Source organism: Aptenodytes patagonicus, chromosome 2, assembly GCF_965638725.1.
Source record: "Aptenodytes patagonicus chromosome 2, bAptPat1.pri.cur, whole genome shotgun sequence".
In the NCBI taxonomy this organism is placed as follows: Eukaryota; Metazoa; Chordata; class Aves; order Sphenisciformes; family Spheniscidae; genus Aptenodytes; species Aptenodytes patagonicus.
This window is the reverse complement of record NC_134950.1, coordinates 131273957-131299392: the sequence shown is the minus strand read 5'-3', so window position 1 is coordinate 131299392 and position 25436 is coordinate 131273957. Positions and strand designations below refer to the sequence as shown.

The 25436-nt window shown below is 43.1% G+C and overlaps 1 protein-coding gene across 5 annotated transcripts in view; it reads right to left on the bottom strand.

The window, feature by feature from the left end:
• The window catches only part of SATB1 (SATB homeobox 1), a 93497-nt gene extending 72058 nt beyond the window's left edge, over positions 1-21439 (bottom strand). For 3 of the 5 annotated variants that reach the window (XM_076331216.1, XM_076331217.1, XM_076331218.1), the window contains exon 1: positions 2238-4071. The gene's annotated coding sequence lies outside the window, so the exon portion shown is untranslated. Of the gene's footprint in view, positions 1-2075; positions 2146-2237; positions 4072-21336 lie in introns of those variants that run through there. The other 2 variants (XM_076331214.1, XM_076331215.1) reach the window with 2 other exon arrangements.
• Between the last annotated feature and the right edge of the window lie 3997 nt (positions 21440-25436).

Sequence of the window (25436 nt, the reverse complement as noted above, 5' to 3'; positions counted from 1 at the left end):
TTTTGAGTTTCCTAACCAATATTATACAAAGAGTTTATCAACTTTTGCAAAGTTCAAAATATGCATATGAAATTTTTCAGATGTTAAGCTTTAAGTGTTAAATGGAGTAGTTTATTGAATTAAGAAAAATAACTGAGAAGAGAAGGTAGCATCTCACAAAACATAATGCTGGGAAAAACCCCCACAATTTCTACAGTACTTTGGAAGCCCTTAAATATAAAAAAAAAACCCTGGGTGATGTTAAGTTATACGCTGAAACAGCTATTTGAAACCAAAAACCCGAAGTAATTTCAATAGCAAATTAAGAAAAGTTGTATGCTAGCATGCTTATATTTCCCTTTTTATAAACTTTTGAAGCCTCCGTCCATGAACAACAATTCCAGTTAAATCACTAAGAATCTCCCAAGCCTAGAACGTAACGGAGTAAGTTTTGAGGATTTTTGTCACTCATCAGAATCTGTTTTGCCAAGTATATATATTAAAAAAAAAAGAAAAATCAGTTGCTGAGAACAGAGACATCTTTCTGGTTATGATTTCATTCATCAATACTGTTGTCATTGTTAGGTGTTTTACCCTACCTTTCTCTGACTAAGAAAGGTGTGACTACACTGACAATTATGTTATGCATATAATATAATCACTAAGGACAGGTGACTAGACATTAATTTATGAACCAGTATTTACATTAGTGAGTACAAATACAAATACTGGGAAAGTCGTATTTAGAAAGACTGGTGTGAATCTGATAATTGCTACTTTCTTTCAGTTGCCTAGTAATTCAGTACATTTTCTGCACGTTTCATAGCAAAGCTATTAAAGCCCAAACATCTTGGGATTTTTTTCTATACATCTATGTCGTTGGTATATATGACAATGACAATTCTGTAAACTATTTTTTTCTTGTTTGAACACCATGCTGCTTTTCCCGATACGGTGAAGAAAGAGGTAATATATTAATCTGAACGTTTACAAGCAACCTCAAGAATGCCACTGAATAGCTAAAGTTCAGAAAATCGTTATTTTTCCTTATGCTGTAAGGTGACAGGCTAAGGTTTACCATTCATCTTGATCCCATCTGGTTTAGGTCGTGTGTCTCATTAACAGTAAACGTGCCTATTTTAGCCACTTTTCGAAAAGATTTTTTTTTTTTTTTTTTTTTTTTTTTTACAGTGTTAACTGCAGCCTAAGCAAAGAATTACAAACTCAAACCGTTAACATCTTCCGATGTTACTGACGATGCTAACATACTATAGGACTGCTTCTCTGAGACTGGTCTTTCTCAAGAAGAGGAGGATTAACAAAAAAGAAAAAAAAAAAGAAAAAAAAAGGGGGGGGGGAGAGTTAAAAAAAAAAAAAAAAAGCCTGAAACAAGAAAATCCTTGTCACTTTTGGCAACTTCAGAAGTACTCTAAGGCACCGAGGTTCTTTGCTACAAAAAGTATCTAGTCATCATGAGTCAGAATCGCACTACATCATGTACAGTGAATAAAAGTGATAGATCGCAGTTTAGTTAATACACTGACTACAACCAAAACACCAAATGGGTCATTTTCGCTTGGCCTGAGAATACCCACCCATCGGCATCCTTTCACCGCTTAGTCATCTTGTAAAAAGCTTTATGTTACAAAGCAAAATTACATGCACATAAAACACCTAATTTACTCATTTAAACTCCATGCCCAAGGCTAAAGTTCACTGAAACCTCAGTTTGGAATAGTGATGAGCAACAACCAGCGTGGCCTGCCCAGGGAGAGGGTTGCAGGGAAGAACTATCATCTCCGCCGGTTCCAGGCCAAGAGTTTCCCCGGGTTTCGCATTTAGGCATCTTTCACAACTACAAGTTTTCATCACAGGCATTGAGAGAAGAGCACAATTTCAAGGCACAGTTTCCCAGAGACAGCGTACACGTACGGGCACACCGCGCAATTTCTGAATGAGAGTCGGTGCGGTATCTCCTTTTGTCGCGATGTAACGCCGCCGGTATTATATTATTTCTTTCTCTCCTCCTGAATCAGCCCCCTCCCCATGCCTTTCCCCTCCTCTTCCCTCCCTCCCCCATAAAAACCCATAATCACATTTGAGAGAGGCTCCGCACTTATCCGTTCCATATGGCTCTCACAATCCAGGCCAAGCTTTCCCTGTGACCTTTTAAAGAGACAAAGAAGCAAAGTACTTATCTAGAAACAGAAACACTGCAGTTTTCTGAGTGAAATTAGCAAAACCGACCCGAAACTCACCACTTCAAAACTTGACAGCATATAAATAACAAAAACAAAGGAGGTTTCCTTTGCAGCCCGAGCTCTTGAAGAGGAAGAAGTTCAAGACTGATGTTTTCTAGGTCCCCCCCTTTTTGGAGGGGGGGAGAGGGGGGGCAGCAGACCTGAGGACTACTTCCCCTAATATTCTCTTATTTTTTCTTTTTCTCGTGTTGCTATTTTCCTCTAGGCGGGGAGGGGCAAAAACAGATAGCGAGAAACAGAGTAGCCATGAGCAAAAATGGCAATGGACAAAAAATAGATTAAATATCTTTTGAGAGAGCCAGTTTTCGAGGTTTAGCAACGGAAGAAGGAGCTGAAGATCAAATTGATCAGACAAGTGTAACGCTCAAAACGAGGAATTCAGAATAATAATAATAATAAAAAAAATAAAGTAGCAGGTTTAAATTGGGGTGGAGGGTGACTTAAGTCTAGCTATCCTTTCAAAAATAAAACCAATGCGTACAGGAGCAAGTGAGAAAGGGGGTTATTTTAAAAAAAAAAAAAAAGCAAAGGAAAAAAAAAGGCAGCTTTTCTATCCAGTGTGAAGAGCAGAAAGTCTACTTCTAGGTTGTCACTTACACTATTATTCTCCAATAGGCACCCAGAGGAGCAGCACACACAGAAGGAGCCCGCTCCCCTCCCCCTCCGCAAAAATACACACCGTAACAGCCCCCAAACTTTCTGCGGAAACCTCAGCCCCAGAGATCGCTACTGGAGATAAAAAAAAAAAAAAAACAAACTGTAGAGAAAATTGCAGGAAAAGGCACTAAAATGCCACTTTTAATCTCGCCTTTGCGGTCCGGGGAGGGGAGGGAAGGAAAAAAAAAAAAAAAAAAAGGCAGAGAGGACCTGTCTCCTCTCATTTACCGGGGGCTGTTGTGCGAGTGCGGGGGGAGAGAGGGAGCGAGAGAGGAGGGGAGGGAGAAAAAGAACAGAGGGGAGGAAGGAAACACACACAACAAGGCACACCACCACCACTACAAAAAGTGACGAGGTTTCACTCCCTCCGAGTCCAAAACCGGGAGAAATTATAATTAAAAAAACCCCAACCCTCTCTATTAAAAAAAAAAAAAAAGGAAAAAAAAACCCCAACAAAAAACTGGTTTTGCTTCTGCAAAGAAAAAAAAAAAAAAAAGAAAATCTGGGAACTCCGAGAAGAGTTACTCGCAAGAAGGGGTAAAAAATGTAAAATAGAAAGGTTGCAAAAAGCCAACAACAACAAAAACCAAGCCAGCAAAAAACCAATAATAATTGAAAAAGAATAATAATGGTAGGCTTTGTTTTTTTGTCTTTTTTTTTTTTTTTTTTAATTCTCGTTTCCCCTGGCTGGCTGAGTATGGTTGTTATTTAGGCCGGTTTGGTGGTTGTTGCTGGATGTTACATGGATATATGTGTGTATGTGTGTGTCCCCGGACGGAGCTGCCTCGCTCTGCTCTCCCCCCCCTCTCTCCCTCTCTCTGTTTCTGTCCCCATTAAATTATTAGTTGACTCATCACTACTCCTCCTCCTCCTGCTGCTGCCGCCGCCGTCCCCTGCTCAGAGCCTCCTCTCCTCCTCTCCGCTACCGCTCGCTGCCGCTGCTGCTGCTGCCGCTGCTTCTTCTTCCTCCTCCTCATTTTAATACAAAATAACACCGAGGCCACCGGCTTTTTTTTTTTTTTTTTTTTTTTTTTTTTTTTTCACAGCCCGAGACGGGAGGAGGACGCAGCCTCCCTGCTGCTGCCCGGAGCCCTTCCCCGGCGGCCCCGGATCATCCGACGCGTCCTGGGAGAGAGAGAGAGAGAAAGTGGCAGAGGAGGAGGAGGAGGAGGAGGAGGAGGAGGAGGAGATGGTGGTGGTGGTGAAGGAGAGAGGCGTGGGGGAGGGGAGGCCGGCGGGGGGGGGGGGGGGGGGGCGGAATCGGGAGAAGAGAGGTGGCAAAGGGGGACCGCAGTGAGGAGCGGGGAGGGGGCGCCGGGCCGGGCCGGACCGGGCCGGGGGGGGGGGGGGGGCGGCCGCCGCCGGTAGGTGAGCGGGGGGGCCGGGGGAAGAGGGCGTGCGGCTTCCGGGCGCGCACGAATTTGCAGCCAGCTGGGTGCGGGTGAGGCGGCCCTGCCTGCGCCGCGCACAATGCCCGCCGCCCCGCGCAGGCAGCGCCACCCCGCGCAGGCAGCGCGGGCCGCGGGTGCGTGCAGGCAGGCAGGCACATGGCAGATGGGGGCCTGCGGCGGAGGGGGCGAGCCGGCGGCAGCGTGGTGTGCGGGGAACGGGGGGGGGGGGGGGGGCAGGGGGAGAAGAAGAAGAAGAAGAGGAGGAGGAGGAGGAGGGGCGGGGGTGAAGGCTGAACAATATCCTGCCGGCGCTGCCGAGCGCGCCGCGCCAGCGCAGCCCCCGCCCCTCCGCGCGGAGGCTGCGCGGGCCGGGCGGCGGCGGGCAGGTGCACAACGGCGGCGGCGGCGGCAGCAGCAGCGCGCTGCGGAGCGGAGTTTCCGCGGCGGGGAGGAGAGGGTGGGCGGCCGGGGCGCTCGGCCCCGCGCACCCGCAGGTGGGGGCGCGAGGCGGGGGCGGCCCCCGGGGAGCCAGCAGGCCGCGTGGGGAGAAGGAAGTCCCCCGTCCCCGTGTCGTCGTCCCCCCCCCCCCTTGGTATCGACAGAGGTGAAAGGAAAGCACCAGGCACACCAGAAGGCGGCAAAGGTTGGGTGAGCGTGTCCCCGTTCAGAGGAGGGCATCATCCACGCGACACGGGTGAGGCGGTGGGCGCCCTGGCTGGCCAAATCATCCAACAACATACCCTAGGTAACGGTGATAAATCACTCCGTGCTCGCAACAGTGAAATACTGTGGCCCCACCGCGATGCGGGACATTACAAAACTCTCCCTGTATCACGTCCGCAGACCGGGACCGAAAGCCACCAGTTACAGGTGAAAACTAAAAGGCGGTAATGTATTGACAAAATAAATAACTGCGAGACAGACATTAACTTTTTCCCACAATGCACTTGGAAAAAAGTAACCCAACTAGACAAACTTGAAAGCAACAAGTTTGTACAAGCTACGAGATAAGAGAAAAATTAAACTTCTTTATTGATAAAATGCATAGTGTTTGAATACACTGTGTCTAAAAGGCAAGTTGCATCATCAACCAAAGAAAACATGAATTATTGCACAGACAGATACATAGCCAAAACGTTTAGGGTAGTAACTTTAAAAAAACCAAAAAAACCCCATACCGAACTACACATACCAACTTGAAGCAGCAGCAAAAGTAGGCAAGTGGGGAGGCTAATACCAATTCTGTACCACACAAAATAGCATGGCCTCTGAACAAAGAAGAGGCGAATCAATAAATCTATGAAGAGCAGAATTATCACTACTCATGTATTACTTACTATAAAACAAGAGGAATGCATCGAGACTAGGTAAAGAAACGAGCTGACGTTTACCGAAATAAGCACAAACAGCACACAGGGCATGCAGGAAAAAGAAAATGGTAATGGGGTAAAATACATGAAATATTTATAATATTCAGCAACGCACAAAATAGATTATAATCTCAGAAGCAAAGAAATGCAATGCTCGAAAATGAATACACTGTTACGTAATACTATTATTCAAAGCGGAGTAAGTGGAGGTGGCATACGTAGGAAACGTGAAAAGTTGTACATATGTTGCATGTCCTGAAAAAGGTTACTAAGATTGTTACCGAGAGTGCTGAAAAGGAAAAAAAAAACCAAGAAACATTTTTCACAAAGAAAAACAAGGGGAAATGTAGATGACATCTTCCATAACATATGATCAAGGGATAACTGTCTAGCGGGTTGTTTATTTAGAAACCAATCTTTTTCCAACAAGATAGATTGAGTATTATTCAGTCCCTCTGAAAAAAAAGAAGAGAAAAAAAGAATTATTATTTCCCGATACATTTGAATACTTGGAGGAAAAACGGTGTTAACTAGTTGAATTCAAACTTTGTGGGCACAATGGAAAATATCAGCATTGTCTCATTTTTCATCCTTTTCGGGAAAGCCTGATACAGTAAACTTCGGCAGCGAGCAAGACTGACCACTAAAGAAGAATCACGAAGGATGAGAGAGTTTCAGCTGGCAGTATGCTGCCTGCAGTATGATGGAGGAAAAGGGCAGTGAAGATAATTTGAGAGATGCAGAGCTGATTAGAGTAGAGCAGACATTTAAAAATGTGATTTGGAACAAGATTTGGGACTAAAACACCACCTTGTAAAAATAACTACCAGATATGACAATAACAAAAAACCCAACCCAAACCAAAAAGATTAAAATCTGTTCTAAAATAACTTTTGCTTTGGTGTTCACAAACCATTCCCTTCGTGGTCAAAAAAAACCTTAAAATGTTCAGATTAAAACAAAGTGATTAATCTAAAAAGCAGAGACTGTGAATTAAAGGAGCAGGGAGATAACAATCTGATAATACAGGAGCACAGAAGGCCTAATAATGATATTATTATGCACACTAACCAAACACTGACAAACAAATATTCTGTTAATTATATAATCATGCATATGCTTCCTATGCTTGAGATAAATGATTATGGAAAATAACTCTCTTCTTGAAACTGCATATATGTACTAAACCTTATAAACTCCCTACAACATGGATTAATCTAATTCCCGTACATCACTTATGGCTGGTAAAGTATTTACTACAGACTTGGAAGGCTGAGCATGGAACCCTTGCTTTGACTAGAAGGCACGAATTACTGAAGGCTGCTACGTCTTGATATGTAGGCAACAATCAGATTTCTCTTATCAATACCAAGCTACTTGGAATAAATTCAAGATACAGATATCTGATTTTCATTTGACCTATTCCAATTTGCACTTCACTGTGTCAACTTTGATATTAAAATGTTCCACTAGAATAAAGATATTTATAATAAAAACGTATATAAAGAACAGAAGATGAATAGATATTGTCATGGATACATATGCAGGCAATCATTTAAACATGCGGCAATAGTAACATCACATTTTTCATAGCTTCTAGTCAACATACAGCAGACAAATATATGCTGAATAGAGCTTATTAATCCTTAATAAAGTTGTTGCACTGTGTTTATGATACATAAATGCATTTTGCACTAGGTTGTGTTGAAATAAGACAAATACTTAAAAAGTTGGACTGTGTTTTTTCAACCCCATGGTGAATTAACTCTCGAGCAGCAGTCTCAGTAGCTGCAAAACAAAACAAATTCTCCAGTGTGGCATGCTGCCTCGGTGCCTCCTAAGGTCTCTAGTCCAATCTTTTCTTGTTCAAAATAAATTAGGAAATATGGGCCCAAATCTTGAGGCTTGGCTCTTGTGCAACGCAAACAGAAATGACCTGGCAGCAGAGCAAAACCAGCATGGCTGTGTATCCTCTTTTATCAGATTTCTTTGGGGAGATCAGGCTGATTGGGTTTTATACATACATACTTCTGACAACTCTGCGGCCATTTGGGTAACTCGTAAGCACCAGCCCGTGCTGGAGGTGATGCAGAGCTGTGCAGCGGCAGCAGGACTTCCAGGAAACTCACTTTGGTGGGGATTTGAATGCGTTTTCCCTGCTGCAAGGGGTGACGCGTGCACATGTACGGCTAACCGTAACTGCTGGACAGCAAGGCAAGGAAAATACCAATCCATGGCTTCCTGAAGGTAAATATCTATGGCGAAAAGGTGGATGGCTCCCCGGTGGGCTTGTGCCGAATTGCCGCGTGGGTGTGGGTTAAGGGGAAGGATGCGTCCTACTGTCCTTTCCCACGTCTAGCTGCGCAAGCCTCGGCACAGCCACCACTGCGGTGTGGACACAGTCCCACGGCCCTGTAAGTTTTGCACCCCTGACTGAAGTTGTTTTTCAGTCTCCTCAGACTGACTTCCCCTCTGTTTTGCCCTGAACAACAATACTTGCCTGACACCGCTCAAACACTTTAACCAACCTGACTGCAGCAATGGCAATCTCAATTTACATACGACCCAAGAATCCGATGCGCACTGGCGTGAATCACAGCATTCTGCGACATCCCCCACGCTGAACTCAAAAGTTACATACCAACCTAGATTTTTTTGACTGCAACCTGCCCCAGCCTGGATAGGATGCCTGTCAAAAAGCAAAAGTGCTATGAAATGAAATTCATAGCACTGAAAGGCATCGCACACAAGCTGTCGTCCCCTCTCACATTTTGCATGAGCAATTTCTGCTCGTTTGTGTTCTCTCACACACGATGTCCTGAAACAGTTACGTAAAATGAATATTTAACTTACAATAGCCAGCTGTATTGAACTGCACTTAATTGCTTATTAAGTGAAGTAAATTATCCTTACCATATTCGTCAGAGGTGAAAAACCTACATACATGGCTACATGTAGTGCATTCATTAGTTTACGGACCCCAAATCCCTTGGAAAGTATCAGATATCTACACAGTGTCCCATGGTGCAGTGTTCTGTAGTTGGATGTCTCAGCTAGCTTGCAGATATGTAAAATCATATACAAACAGACATCTCCCTATTGATTGCCTCTGTGACGAGGCTCGTTTACTCCTGCAAACATTTTCTGCAGTGCATTTCAATCACGGAATCTTCTTTTAAAAATAGAGTTGAATAAGAATGTGCAAAATGTGGTTTTGGATGAAACAAGTTACTTTTAGTCAAACTACCGCACCATTTTGCGTAAGTCCCTTTCATAGCTGTATGTCTATTTTGACTAAGATGCTTGTACAACTGAAGTAAATGCATATACTTGCTGATGTGGCCCTGACAGTCATTTCAGTTTGCCCCTTGGTGCCACCTGAGTCACAGGGAGACAAAATGCTGGAAGAAAATGATGGAGTAAAACCCAACAAAACTGTTTGGCATGATGAAGTGAAGGGTGAACATGACCGCTAATGAGAATAGAGAGTCTTTCACCTCTGGTTGCCACGAGAAATCCTAGCCGGTTGAAATTGTAATAGACAGGTGTCCACTTTCCCATAAAAGATCACAGCAATGAATATTAATAGATTAATCACATAAATCTTACTCTGTAGTTGCACAGTCTCTACCTGCTATGTGGACAAGCTGAGTTCACTTCCTAAGTGTACCAGCATTGCAACTTCCACAAACACGACCTATATGTTATTTAATATAAGCCAATATTTTTATGACTATGGATTTCAGAACTACTTCAAAGAAAAAGTGTCAACTTAAAAAACAAAAAAGCATTTTGTGGACCATATCCTCTCCCATCCGTAACAGTAGACTAGATCCTTGCTGAGCCATGCTCGTCATTTCCATGTCGCAGCTACAGCCAACAGCTTCCACAAAAAAGAACAAACAAAAAAAAAGTAATATAACTTTATATAATAATATTTAATGCAATTAGGCAGCTGGAAGAAAGGAGGAAAGCTGGCATCTTGGGATCAGCCAAGTTACCTATGTCATAAGTGTAAGTTCAGCAGGTCACTAATTTCACAGTTTTCTCCCCAGAGGTATAATTTTTAGGCCTATCATGTGAAGATGTTGAAAGTGGGACATGGGGAGATGAAAAAAGAGTGGTTCCTGTTAAAACCCTAATCATCACAGCACTAGATAACTCCTAGGCATGAGACAGGCATATAACTGTTACCTGAAAGAAAAGTCGGTTGATAAGCAGTTATTTTAGGGATGTGTCTGAATAGAAGCTCTATTAATTTAATAGTATGTAAACCATGATCCCCAGACATATAAATCAGTAGAGCTCTAGTTATTTTTACTTGTTAAAAGCAAAGCAACGCCAAGTTATCTCCGAAATTTTTTGCAATGCTGTTGACTGATTCCGCTTCTCTTCTCTTTCCTGACTTCTTCCAACCACTGCATTTCTCTCCCAGTCAAAAAAAGGATGCTTTTAGGAATACAGAAGTTTAATCCAACAATTCTGGGTGAGGATGAATTTCACACAGCCCAAGCAAAGCTCCACAAAACAGTCTGAACCACCGCGGTTAGCACTACAGAAGGATTATTCAAGCATTACTAGCTAGAGCTTAGATGCTCGTGCTGTTGAGCTCAAACCACAGTGACTTGTTACATGGGAACACTTCATCAACAGGACAAGCACTCATCTTTTTCTTTGACCTGATAGTATGAATAAAATCTACTGATAGAAATTGAAAACATGGAAGCGTTTAAGCCTAAGGAAATGGTTAGAACTGATTGATGACTTGAACTATGTCAAACTTTCATTATGAAACCCAAAACCACATGAAATGTCCTGTTTCCAGTTTCACTGTTAACTCAGAACTCTGCCCAGGTTCTGCTACACTTTTTCTAAGGTTCAAAACCTTTTAAGTAAAACTGTGCATCTAATTACGGCCAAACTTGACAGGAGTCAATATTCATTGTACATAAAATACATGCAAAATGTGTGGTTTTGGTGTAGAACAAATTGAAAGTTGGTGGTTTTGGCCGAATTGGCTTTTTCTTCTAGGGCTTGTTCCAATCTCAAACTCAGATGATTCCACAATAACAAAGACTAAATGAATGAGTTTTTCACAGTTCTTTTCAGGAACAATTAGCTGTTAATATTCACAGTTCTTTTACGAAACAAGGTACCTGTTAACATTCAGGCGCTAACATAGGAAAGGTTTAGCATATGCAGTGTCACTAAGATAAAGGTCATTTATACATGTGTCGGAGTATGCTTAGATTAAATGCAAACAACATAAGGCAAAAACAAGTCACTTCAAAATGTTACTCCAAGTACCCTGTAAATTTTCAGAATACTTGTCCTGATTTAGAAAAACAGCAAAAAAAAGGAGAAATTAACAAAAATATATTCAAGTATTTAATGTATTTATTTGCTAAAACAGCTACATTTCTAGGTTTCCTGCTAAGTGGCTACAATGGAAACAAACAGAGACGGAGAGCAGCAGTTGGGAACCCCCTAGAATACAATATTTTTAGGGCAAAATGAGGTTAATATTTATGATAGTTCATTTATACTCATGCAAGCACTAGAAGGAAATGCCTGAATAAGTGTGTAAAAATTAGTTCCTGCATTAAATACAAAAATTTGGGGGAAAAGTTTGTATTTTATGTTGACATAAGAATTGCTGAGTAAGAAGAAACTGAGGCATGCACACGAAGTTTCCTAGCAGAGCTTCAGCTGTGACAGAAGAAATAACATTTGGAACTAATTATTTTCACAGCGTCCGTGTTCATTTCCTTAGGATCTCTTCTATATAATTTGTTTCTGGCAGGTTATACTACAAACTCCTTCCTGTATTAGATTTTTTTCTTCAGGAATGTTGGTAAGATGCTCATGAGAAATTTTTGAAATATCCTGCTCATGAAAAAGATGTAGTGCATTCTCTCAACTCATTTTTCTTTTATAGGTATACAGATGGAAAATCCCTCTGCGCCACATCTGAAAATTTGCCACTGCAAAGGTGGGTGGAGCCAGGTGAAGAAATGCTCCAAATTATTGCGGTCATAGAAGAGTAATGTCCAAATCAACTTATCCCCGTGTTTCTGAAACACGGGACACCTTCAAATACAAGCATCCCCCAATACACTGCCATGCTTAAAGCTCTTTCAGATTTTTTTTTGTGTAAAGAGAGAGAAAACATACTTAGGTCTTCTTTTACTTAATACCAATTGGTTGTTGCTGCGGGCATATCGCAAAGGGTTGTTGTCTTTTTTGCTTGATTTAGGTCTGTGAAAATCTTTCCGTGACCAAAAGAAATGTTATGCCCAGTCCATACTGAACTTTTTAATAAAAAGCAGTAAAGCAATCTGCTTCATTGTCAAATGATTGAAAGAAATTTAATTAATGCCTTTGGAGGGAACGCCTATATAAGTATCACAATCACAAGAATGTGCGTATACGCATATATGAATACATATGCACAGCCACAGTCTACCCTGTTGCTTTAATGTCATAACACTATAGGCCATGAGCAGCTGAAAGCAGAAGTGAACTCATACAATTTAAAATATCGTGCTGACATAATTTTAAGGTTAAATGACATTGTATAATTTATTAGAAGATGAAATGCCGGCTTCATCACAGGACAATTTAGCCCTAGAAAAGGAAGACAGTATAGAAATGCTAGCAGACAAACAAATTAAAAATAGTAAGTTAGAAATAGGGGAAAATGAGTTTATGCCACACCGACAAAACCAAAAAGAAACAAAAAAAGCCCAAACCCAAAAAGCAAAAAAACACAAAGATGCATGAAAAGCAGTATGCTATGTTAGATGTTTATCTATACATAAGAGACAGGTGTCACAAAAACAAAACAAAAAAATCACGAAGCTAAAGAGAAACTTTAACTCACCAGTTTCCATCTGTTATATCTGAATTCATGCATAATTGATTATCCATGACTGGTAAGTTCTTTTTTTCGCTAGCCTAACACAGTTTTCTAAACATTATGTGTTAAATCACCACCAAAGTAAAGGGTGTTTGAGAAACCGTAAGGGCAGAATAAAATTTTTTTAATGAAAAATAACATGTCAGTTAATAATAGAGCTGACCTATGTTTAAGAGAGAAATTTTAATCATGTGCATATTAAATATTAATAACCTATTCTGTTATTGTTATAATAAGGTTAAGTAAGCTTCCCCATACTTAAGGAAAGAGAAAAAGTAGGAATATGTAACAGTGAAAAAAAGCGCTGAGAAGCAGAGACATAAGGAAAATGTGTCAACAATAAACAAGAGGAAATGAGAAAGAAGGAAAAGATGAAGGTGGAAACTAATCTCTATGTGTCATTATGACTGCCAGAGTACTGGCAAAGAAGCAGCATCCTTTTATTTCAATTTTAATCATTTCTGAATTTTAATACCCTGCTCCTTTTGTAATTCTCCTGGCATTCCCTATATGCATCCATCCCAGCCAAAACACCAGTGTAAATTAAATGGCACGCAACCACACCACTGATGTAGTTCTCCCAGTAGAACCAACTGAGTGACCAAAAAGCAGAGAAGGTATGACTACTTTGTGTCCCTGTAGACCACGGGCCAATTAAGTGGCTTAATGTTCTTCAATTCCTTTAATTTTGAAAAGAAGGGCAGTGGTTAGGTAACCCAGCAATATAGAGCCATTAAAAAAAAATAAAGCAAGCCAGTAGTAATACAATAATCAGTGACCATCAGGGCCTGGAAAAATGAGTTTGCTCTCACTGGCACTAAGGAGCATCACATGATTATTTAATTACAGCTCTAATTTTTGTCTCCTGGATGGCAACATATCAACAATTAATAGGGCAAATAGAGGAGACTGCATTTTTAAAGAGACAGAACCTGTATGAAATACTGCTTGAAAATGCAATTTATCAGACAGTATAATGCTTCTCAAGGCATATCTGTCACCATGCCACACATTATAAAGAAATTCTACTGGTTCAATTTTCTTGCACAGCATTTAGAAAATTCTTCTGGAATGCTTAGAAAATAATAACTACACCTATAAGTATCCCAATTGCCATTTTAAGTGGCAATGCAGAAGTCAGTTTCTCACAGGACATGCAATCCAAATAAAGAAAGTAGTGCAATGACAAGTTTCAAATATAAAAATGTTATTATACAATTATTGCATCCTTTATCTTAAAAAGATAACAAAATTCTTCAAGAATGGCCAAAAGGATTATGTATTCAGCGAGTCAAGTGAAGAAAAAAAGAAAGAAAAAGAAAGTCAATAAAATAGAGTCAATGGGACAGAGATTTGATTGATTGATTTTACTGTGAGATTTTCTTACAAAGCATAACGAAACTAGGGGGTCAACACCAATATTGTACCGTTCCTGCACAATACTGCTAGTTAAGAAGCGAAAAACAAAACCCGAAAGAGGACATACATATGGTCGATTGAAAAGCTCTGCTCTAAAATGGTTGGATGCAGTTCCCATCGTGCCTTGTCCTGCAATGACCGCAGTGCAAAACACGGGGAACTGTGGGAAGTTCAGTACGTGGAGGAGCACTTTTCACAAGCTGCACAATTACAGGAATCTGCAAATGTATCAAAAGAAAAACTCTCATTTTATGTACCCGATCTTCCTTGCAAACGTACTCACTTTTCCACAGCAATGTGCAGACCAAGTTATGAATCCCATAAATTTACATTATCCACAATGTGTTTCAGGCAGTATTCAATATCTGACGTGGGAAAGGCAAGCTCCAAATTTCCTCGAAACGTTAAGCCGTACATGTGAAAAACCTACCAAACTACTCTTAGATTTTTTTGAGTCTTGCTTCTCAATATACAAGTTAAATATGCTTTTTTGTTTGGTGTTCTAGAATCTATCCTTTGAACATGCAAAGAAACGCTGAGTTTAGGCCCTTGCACAGAAAAAAACCCCTACTGAACAACAGTTCAAGGATTATTGCAAAAAAGAAGCGTAACTACAGAAGAAATACTATTACAATAAATGCCCCATTCCTCCCGAAAATTGTGTAAAATTAAGTTGTTTTCATTGAAGACATGAACATTCTGGATTGGAGATCTTAATCTATAATCTTAAAAAGAAAGCTGGCAAGCAAGAGCTTGTATGTAAAAGTATATATCATTCTTTTTATGCACTGGTTACTATACAGGTAACACGTCTCACAAAGACTGTAATTAAATGTCTAGTGCAGAAGTAACACTAAAAAGCATACAGTATTATTATATTACAATGAATCCTTAGAAGCTAAAACTGTCATTTTTTAAGTTTTAAGATGCCTTTAATTATTCTTGAGACTTCTTACATTTATCAAGGAAGCCCACCTATGATGAAAAGCGTTAACGATTTAAAAACTTTCTAATACGGTTCTCCACAAAAATATTAATTTAATCTTTGATTATAAACATTTTAAAACTCACTCTGCAATTTCCCTCCACTTCATTTTTCACCTTTGGTCCTTCTGTGAGTTTGCGTGCACGCACACTCTCTCACACTCTCTCTTCCCTCTTCGCTTTCTGTCTTTTATTGAATGTATTAGAATTGGGAATACAGGGCATGTATGATATTTAGAATTTTTCTCCTGTTCATTGCGAATGTTTTTAATTACCTGTTACAAGCAGACATATATTCTAAGTGCAGTTACTGAAAAGGAAATACCTTTGTCGTACCTTTGCATGTGGGTTTGAGTTCAGAGCAGCAATTCTTTGCACTTGTGCTACACAATGTTTCCCACTCTAGGACTGATTTACAAATATAAAGAATTATTTAATCCTTCAGTGTTCTATGAAACATATATATTACTAATTTTATAGCTGGGTAAATAAACCAGGGGCATATTAAGGCCGCATTTATAGAGGGATTGTGAGCTGCAGCTTCCTTTTCTTTCCTATGAAGTTGCGAGTGCTGAGCATTTTCAAAATCAGGCTTACAGCATTAAGGATTGCAAATACGGCATGGTCAGTTATTTACCCAAGATCGCACATTTTTGTCAGGGCTGAAACCAGAACCAGGACTCCAGACACCAGAAAAGATTACGAGACAATCCTTCAGGTATATATGATCCGAGTGCATCACCACTTCTTCTAGTGAGCAGCAAGTGGAACGACACACAGATGATTGCTGCTGGCCAAATAAATCCTGTCAGAGCAGGATCCTGGGAAGATGAGATGCACTCGAGGTTTGAAACACCTCCCTCATCTCCTCAGGTCATATCATGTCATAATGTGCCAAGGGAAAGAGATAGAGCAGATAGATAGTCGCTGGGAATTAATCAAGGCCAACACAGCTGATAGACGTGGCCCATCCTGATGTTCTGCACCCAGGTGCAGCTGGGGTGACTGAGGTCCATCTGCAGGCGAGCAGACTCTTCTGCCTGTCTAACCTGCAGTTCACAACAGAAAAGCACAAGGTGGCGAGAGCTAACTCTTGTGAACCTACAGCTGTGGAGATGCGTTTCCAACAATGCTTTATAACAGCTCAGAGAGAGGAGCTAGCCTACGCTCTGGTGAAAGGAAGCCTTCTTACAGCCTGTCCTAATCCCCACATACACAAATGCCCACAGTCTCACAGGAAAATTGATCTCCAAAGAGATCGCTGCGTATTGGTATTCTAAATAAATAGCTAAAAGGTGACCTTAGCCTAAATACTAAGTGCTAGTGTGTCCCTCAGCCCGTCTGAATACCTAACACTGATCCCCTACAAGAACTGTAAAGACAAAGGTCTACCAACCTCTGCAGTGATACACCAGCGTGCATGGGAGGAAAGTCAGGCCCAGCAAGTTTAAAAGAAGATGCTTACAATTCAGACGGTGCCTGAGGTATGTTACTACACTCTACTACTGTACTCTACTATTACTATGCCATTCCTACTACATTGCACCAGATTACACAGATTAAGAATAGATTACAGCTGGTACAGGGCACGAGGACCAGACCAGAACATATGAACAAGATCAGTACTGGCAAGTCTCTTTAAAATTAATCTCTATCAAGATTTATACCTGCTGAGAGCAAAGCAGTGCAGAAACCATTAGAAAGTTGACATTTGCCAAGCAACAAAACAGGTATCAATTAAGTAATGAAGTGTTGGTGATACCTGTGGTAAACTTAGATGTCACAGGATCGACAGATTCAAAAACACCTACATTTTTGAAGGGAACATTATAGTGTATCCCTTTTGAAGTAACAGTTACAAGTTGTGGTCAGGGCTGTTGAGAGTTCATGATACAGCTCACATGGGATCTGACATACAAGCTAACTTAATGTTAAATGTAATAATTTCAGAATCTGAGGAAAAAATGGACCTCTCAGGTAGAGGTTATTAACGGAATCCTTCGATGGAGAATTTAAGGAAGCTTTCTGCAAACGGTGGGTTGTTCTCTCTGCGGTTATCTTCAGTTCAAAAGCCAGCTACTTGGACGCATTAGTCCAAGATTAAAAGTAACATCAATGGGGTTTTCTGACATGGACTTTATAAAGTTGCAAAATTTCAGTATAACAAGCAATAAGAACTGCAAGTTACTCTTTAACCGTCAAACTGTTTTACTTTTTTTTTTTTTTTTTTTAGAATCAGTAGCAACTTTGTGACAACTAAAGTTTAAAAAATGCACTTGATTGCATAGTGACAGATTTGCAGAACATTTTTCATCACACACACATATGTGCTTTCAGTTATTAATAAAATGCTTCTGCCCTTAATCTGCTGTTGCCTGAATATACAATTTCAGTGACTTGGATAGACAAATACTGTTAAGGAATTCTGTTTTCCCTGTTTGAGATGCAATTCAAATACACCAAGTAAAACTGAATACTATGTCTTTAAAACTGGCTTCTGCATGCCACAGAAAGGAATACCGAATCACTTTTCTATTAAGTTCCTCTTAGAGTGGAATGATAACAAAACTTTCTTTTCTTGCTCATTGCCCTCCCCCCCCCCCCCCCGCCTTCCTTTTTTTCTCATTTTAAACAAGGAAGAGCCAGCTGCCCTGGATAACACCACAGGTAGATATTAAAATGGAGACAGCCATTATTTAGTGGCAACAGGAATATAATACATGCACTAACCTATAAACTGGTGTTTACTTCAGGAAAGTAAGTCATATTTTTCCTCTGATTGCCGTGCTGTCAGTTTAACGCAACGTAAATAAACAGTAGGTGCATGACAGCTTTAAGTAGAAAGTGTTCATTCCACAAGAGGAGCAGATTACTGAAGCCTGATGCCTATAATGGCAAAAGCAGAACTTCCATTTTACCTGAAAATATAGCTTCCTGTGCTAAGAGACTTGTGGCTTTTCTATTAAATTAATTTGTCAGAATTCTATGAAAAATATTACGTACTCAAAGAACTTTACCAAAAACATTCATTTTTGCAGCCCTCAACTTGAACCATTTGAAAAAACAAAAGCCAATCACTCCTCTGTAATTTCATCATCCCATGGCTCTAAATGAAAGCTTTATATAATCAACCTAATATAACAGAAAATAAAATGATATATAGAATTGCCTATACTTTGAGTTATTTTGTTCTTATAAATATATTCCCTGACTGAAAGTAAAAAAAATTCCCCTTTGGAAAAAGCAATGATTTCTGAGAAGATTGTATATACACTCTACATCTATTAACATAAATTATAAGAAAGTAAAATGTTCCAGATGTGTTTAAACTGTTGTAGAAGGAAAGTTTGTGGCTTCATTGGATATATATTAAATATATCTAGAGAGAGCAATGGCAGTTATGTACAAGAAGGCAATAAAATGCTTCAGTAGTATCTATGTTAAAATAGCGTAGCTCCTAGAAATATGATTAAAACATTTCAGAAGTCTTATTTCCTCCAGTTTTAATTCAGAACTCTACTTTTAATACATATTTTCTATATATCACAAGCTATTTTATTAATAAAATTATCTTGATTTTTTTTTTTTCCCCAAATACGGCTGGAAACCTTAAGAAGGACTTCAAATTTATCTGACAATGCCTAGATTAAAAAAGAGGTGACAATAAAAAGGTGAAACTACTCCAAAAATTGAGTAGTTGATACAATTAAAAGATTTGTTTTTTTTTTCCCAAGAACACCAGACTTCAGCTGATCATCTTCTAAACGGCAGTCGCACACATTTAAACCCCTCTCTATCCCAAACCTTCAGGTTTTGTGCATCTCATGTGGGATGAGTTAGTGCTTATTCAGGACTTCCCTACTCTAAAGAGGTTTCTGTGCTGAAGGGGTGGATGTGCCCGCGTTCCCGGCAGGACTGAACCTGGCGGTGCCGGTGGGATGCTGGCAGGGCTGGAGGCAGGGCTGGAGGCAGGGCTGCTGGCGCTGCCTGCCCTGCCTTGGGAAGCACAGCAAGAGAGGGCAGGTGCTCATCAGCTGACCCGCTGGGCCTACGCTGCAAACCAAAAAGGTGCCCTGCTCGCGTACAAGCCTGGGCTATCGCGGCAGACCCTCTCTGCTTCTCATTCTGCCAAAGCACTATGTCCCGTTAGCGAGTTACAGATCGACTCTGTCTGTCTGCTTTACAGTGCTTTCTCGGGAGTGCGCAGCAGCAGGTTAGGATTCATGCGTATCGCTAAAATAACAGAAGAGGAGAAACTGCAAGAGTTACTTTCCTATTTAAAGTATTAAGAGCAAAGAATATAAAAAGGAAACGGCCAGTTTTCAAAGTGTATGCACAAAAAGCATTCCATTTAAATATTTTTTGTTCCAGTAAACTCTTTTGCATACAAAGGACTTATTTATTACATATTTGAACTTGTGGGAAAAAGGGAAGGAATGCACTGATTCCTGAAATAACTCTACAGTCTTTTTGGAGACTTCGCTCTTCTGTGCTCATGCTCTACTCAGAACAGTTTTATTCCAGGGACGGAGGAATTCCTTGGAGTCAGTTGTGCCTTTTCCACTAGCTGTTTGTATTCAAGAGTGGGCATACATAGCGTACTAGCCAGTGATTTTAATTTCTCTTCTATTGCCTTATTATGTGTGTGTGCTATCTGTTTAGACGCATGCTTATACGTGAACAGGTTGCATTTTCTGCCTGCTCATTTTGTTACCTACTCTACGTTATTACACATTTCTGTGCAAACCATTGCTTCGACTTGAAAAGCAAGGTAATACCAATAACAATCTCAAATAGAAAATGAATTAGAAAATGAGCGTATGTATAAATGTATTAAAGAGCATATCGGAATACGGGACTGAAAAGAGCACTCTCAAATTCTACAAACAGAGCTGCAGAGTAATTAGAAGATACAAATTGCAGAGAACATCCTACATTCATGTCTTTACACTCTACGCTCACCGTTTCAAGTTGTTTTTGAATAGTGCGCCTGATTTGACACATTTCTATCTGGTGATTGTGTTAAATGCTTGAAGAGATAGTGAAATATCCAAGCATTCCTTGTGCTAACTACAGCTGAAATTTTACACTTATTGTAACCTTTTCTAACAATGTGAGAAAAACAGAGTAAATATATTAAATTTGTTTCACAACAGATGCTTAGGTTGTTAATATTTAAGATGCCTATTCATGCTATTCCTGTCTGCACATTTGTCAAAAATGTAAGCTTGAATGCTAATGTTTGCCAGCAGACTACAGCAGACAAATATACGAATGCACTGTACCAAAATTATATAAAGTAGAAATAAGGGACCGCTGCTAACTCCCACCCAAGTAGCACGGACCAGAATGAAAGGGCACTACCAGATCATACGCCCTGGAGTCTCTGCATCTGAATTTGTGAATTATTTTCATAGAAGCGCTGGGCTCAGTTGGACTGACTAAGACCAGCGGAGAGCCTTCGTCAGCTTAAACTCATTTCAGCTTAGGAGCTGGTGCAAAGCATTTCATCAAACTTGCATTTTAGCGAAGTTTCTCTCGCAGTCAGAGAAGCCTGGAGACCGGCAGAGGGAAACTCCGACCGGGCAGGTGCCTGTCAGGAGCGCTCCCCCGGGCAGCGAGCGGAGACGGCGGCAAAAGGACGACGGTTTGAGCAAAACCTCGGGCGGCGGGTTAGGAGACGGAGCGGAAAAATCAAAAATAAAATCCTGGAGCACAGAGGCGAGTTCCTGGCACTGCTCCCCGTGACAGCGGCAGCGCCGGGTCGTGCCGCGGGCGGGCGGGACGGACGGACGGACGTGCCACCCACCGCCACGGGGGCGCCCCCGGCGGGGCCATCCGCCGCCGCTCGGCCGCCCGCGCAAGTCCCGCGCCCCGCGGAAGCGCCACCCCGCGACACCCCCCCCCCCCCGCGCCCCCCACGCCCGCTCCGACCCGCCGCTTCGCCCCGCGCCCCTCGCCGTCGGGGGTGCCGCCGCCCCGTCGCCCAGCGCCCGCCGCTGCCGGGAGGCGCGCGGGGCCGAGGAAGAAGTTTGCCAAACTTTTAGGGTTTTTTTTTCCCTCTGCCCCCCTCCTCCCCGCTCCCCCCGCGTCGGTGGCGGGCGAGGCGGCGGCGGGCAGGGGAGCGAAGCGGGGCCGGCGGCCGCCAGCGGCGCGGCGGCAGGTGTGAGCCCGTGCCGGCCGGGAGGCTCCGGCAGCGGCAGCGCCAAGCGGAACCCCCCGCCCCGTGTCTCCCCCCGCCCGCCCTCCCGGGTCGGCACCACCGGCCTTGGTAAATCACCACGGCGGGTGCCCCCGGCTCGGCCCCGTCCCCCCCGTCCCCGAGGAGCGACGCCGAAGGAGCGGGACCGACTCACTCATGGGAGCGCGGCGGGCGAGGCCGGCGACACCTCCGGCTTCCGAGGCGCCGGCGAAGTTAATTGCACTGAAGTTCAAGTTGTCTTTTCACCCATCAGGAGTGGGCGTTTAAAGGAAGGAGAGCGAGGAGGAGGAGGGGGAGGGGGAGGGGGGAGAGTCTCTCTCGCTCTCGCTCGCTCTCGCACAGACACACACACACACACACACACACACACACACGCATGCACGCACGCACACACGCGCGCGCGCGCGCACACACACACACAGACACACACACAGACACACACACACACACACACACAGCCGCCCGCTCGGCTCCGCTCCCGAGCTGCCTCAGCAAGGAGGAGCCCGGACGGAAAACACCAGGGCAGCAAGGTACCGGCCTGGGGCAAGCCCTGCCGCTGTCTGCGTGTCTCTGTGTGTGTGCGTGTGTGTGTGTCTGTGTGTGCGCCTGCCTGCGCCCCCCCCGCCCGCTGCCTCGTACGGCCCCTTCGGGCGGGGAGGTGCGCTCTGCCCCCGGGGAGGGGGCGGCGGTGCCGTCGGGGCAGCGCGGCGGCGGGAGGCCGGCTGCGGCCGGGGGCGGGGGGGGGGCTCCGCGCCCTGCGCCGCCGCCCGCTCCGCGCCTGCCGCCTCCTGCCTGCGCGGTGGCGGGGGGCTGCGGGGGTGGGGGGGGGATCGAGCGGCGCCTGGAGCGCGGCGGCTGCGTGTGTGTGTGTGCGCGGCGTCTCCTCCTCTCCGCCCGCTCCCGGCCCCGCATGGCGGTGGGGCTGACTTGGTGGAAGTGGTGGGGGGGTGGGTGTCCATCCCTGCCGCGCCCCCCCCCGCCCCTGCCCCGCGAGAGGGGCCAGAACCCCCCTCCGCCCCCGCGCTGCATTCCCCGGGCACGGCGCCGCCGGCCCCCTTCCCCGCTCCCCCGCTTTCCCCCTTCCCTCCATCATTCCCCCGCTCCTTTATTTCCACACCTGCCCCCGCGCCCCGCGCCCGCCCCCCGCCGCTACTCCCTGCGCCCCAGCGGCGGCCCCTTTCGGGCAGGCAGCGCCCCACGGCCGCCAGCGATTTAAGGCAGCAGCTCCGCGGCCGCGCTGGCGGCCTCCGCGGGACGGGGATGCCCGAGGTGAGGGCAGGCATCCCCCGGGGTCGCTGCCCGCCCGCCGCCGCCTGGCAGCCCCGCTGCCCCGTCGGGGCCGGGAGCGGGGCCGGGTCCCGTCGCGCATCGCCCCCGGTTCTCTCGCCTGGTGTTTCACCTGGCACCATGCGCTCCTCAAAAACGCAGTTTGAGAATTGCCTTTATTCGTGTAACTTCTCCTTGGGGAGGGACTTGTTCTCTCTTCTTTTGTTTTTAAGACCTTCTTTGCCATCTTCGCTGATGCAGGGTTTGGAAGTGGAGTTCCTGGAGAGTGAACCTGGCAATGAGTGCAGGTTTCCCTGAAAGCTGAGGCTGTTTCTTATTCCCTAGGAGACTGAGAAGAGCGGGGACCCTGGATGTCAGCCCAATCTCCGTTTTTTGTTTGTTTTGACTTTGAGGCAGATTTCCTCTTTCAGCTCTGGGAATTGACAGGTACAATTCCTGTGGGCACCTTTGCATGTCTCAGAAACAAGACCAAGACCATGAAGTTGAGACGTCAGTGCTTTTCCTAGTTAACCAGTGGTACGCCCTTCTATTAATTGCTATTAGAAAGTGCAACCTTGTAGCACAGTTATTGAATAATCATTAATCCATGGAGGATGCACAAGCCCAAAGGTTAATAATAGGAATAACAATTAATAATATTGACCTTGCCAGTGGGGAGAGTATTTTTGTCATAGTTATTAAAAGGCACTCCCATTTATACTATGTACAGCGGTGTAAATTTGGACCCAATATGTTGAGTACCAAATGACTGCAGCAACACCAGAAATTAATTTACCCCATTATCTCCATGTTATCAGGCCTCTGACTTTTTCTCCCTTTAAAATGTATCATCCACTACTCTCTCATTTTAAATAGGAATGCTAAGTCTTTAATCAGTTCTGACATTTCCACTAGAAAATAACATCTAGCTCTCTTACACAGATAAAAATTTATTTGCCTGCAGCTGATTTGTTGTAGTGCTTTGGACCTGTTAATTTCTCAGAGAGGACTTAGCTTTCTATGGTCTTTAGGTACCACGGGGTAATAAATAGAAAGTCAGTACAAAGTGGGCATTCTCACTTTTACAAGTCCAACTATCTGCTCCCTAGAGCTGCCTCCTCGCACAGCTACTCAGACTGACTGCCTGACTAACCGGCATCCTTCTATTGTCAAAGACCTATCATCTCCTTTATTTGTATCACACTCTTCTGACTGGCTGGTCAGTGAATCCTAATAATAATCATGTTTCACGTCTCAGAAATCTAATAATCGAGTTACTCATTCTTATAAATTGCAGCTAAGCTATTTGGGTTAGTCACGTTATCCCCACTTTAAAGGCAGGGAAACCGAAGCAGGAAAATTAACACATTTGCCTGAGGCCACACATGGATTTAAGAGCACGTCCAGGACTGGAACTGAATTTAGACCTAGCTCCCTCTTAAAGATCCTCAAGTGCACTATGGAAGATGCTTCTTTAAAAAAGGAATGTAATATAAACCTTATTTTTCATCAATTTTGTGTGTTATTCAAAATACACACCCTTTTTTTTTAGATCCCATTTCCTTTTCTAAATACAAGATTTATCCAGCTCTTTAGAAAGTGTGGTGGTATCTTTCAACTACATAGGGCAGTTTACTTTGGAAACAAGAAACATTTAACATGAGATTGTGAGCAGTAATGGGAACAGAATTGCTCGTTATTAGGTTACTGTAAACAATATGCAGTGGATGTTACGGTGTAGTTACAGGCCAACAAAATATAATGAGAAGTCCGGCATTAGTACAGATAAGGTGCTATTGCTTACCTAGTGTGCATCGATTTTCACCATAATGCTCCTTCAGTGCTTACAGTATCAAAATACTTAGCATGGGTCTAAAAATTGAAAAACGTACGGGACAACCATATACTGTGTTTGGGAGTTATGATTTATATCATTAAGCAGTGAGTTTTACCGAGTTGTGTCATTCACGTCAATGAAGCAAGGTGTATATTGCCTGCCCTTTAGCTGTGGCGTGTCATCAAAGCTACATTATGGTATGACTGAGCGCAGATGGCATGCCTAAAAAGCAGGTGTACAATGTAACTTTCCTATTACTGACACGTAGATATTTCCTCTTCCTTAGTGTCCACCCCCAGATGTTTGCTTGCCCAACCTTCTACAGGAACTATAGAAAGTCCTGCTCATCCTGCTCATCCCCAATGGCTGGAATTGTACAGTCAAAGCCCTATACAGAATAAGTGTTCACATATATTTTACGTATTTATGCTGACAGCTCCATTCTGAGCTTTTTTAGAGTCCTGATTTGAGGGAAGTGGGTGCAGATCTCATTCAAATAATCATTCTCCAATACCATTAGCATTACCTGCCAAAAATGAAAGTGGCATATGAATCACAATAATCCACTCATGAATTTGTTGATTTAGAGCCTGCCAAGGAGCACCAGAAATCCACATGATTTCAAAGTCCATGAGTTTTAGGGACTTTGAACAATGCGTAGAAGTACATTTATCCAAAGACCATCTTATTGATGACCCATCCTAAAAGGACTACAGACATAACCGATTTCAAGTGAAGGACAATATTAACTGAAAATATTTCTGTTCAAATCTTTCTCTTTCAAATGAGGTAGTGAAAGTGGTGAATCTGCTAATTGAAACTATGTCAGAGGCACTTCCTGAGGTGCCCCTTATTGAAGTGCTACTGCGACACAATGATGTGGAAATAGACTTTTGTGTGAGAAGAGCTATTGGATCCTCTGGGAAATACCACAGACGCTTTCCTGTTCCTTTCAGACAAGTAAATATCTTTATGTTTAGACATGAGTAGAGAGGGGTGGGAAGTGAAGTAGAGCGAGGAGTGGAGTGGGGTTAAAAGCATCCAAATAGATCCAGGAACCAAATAAATACATGTGGGTTTTTTTTTTTTCTGTATGTGGTGTTAGCTGGGTCTTGAAATGAAATGTTCATTACTAAGAAGAAACGCTGCAT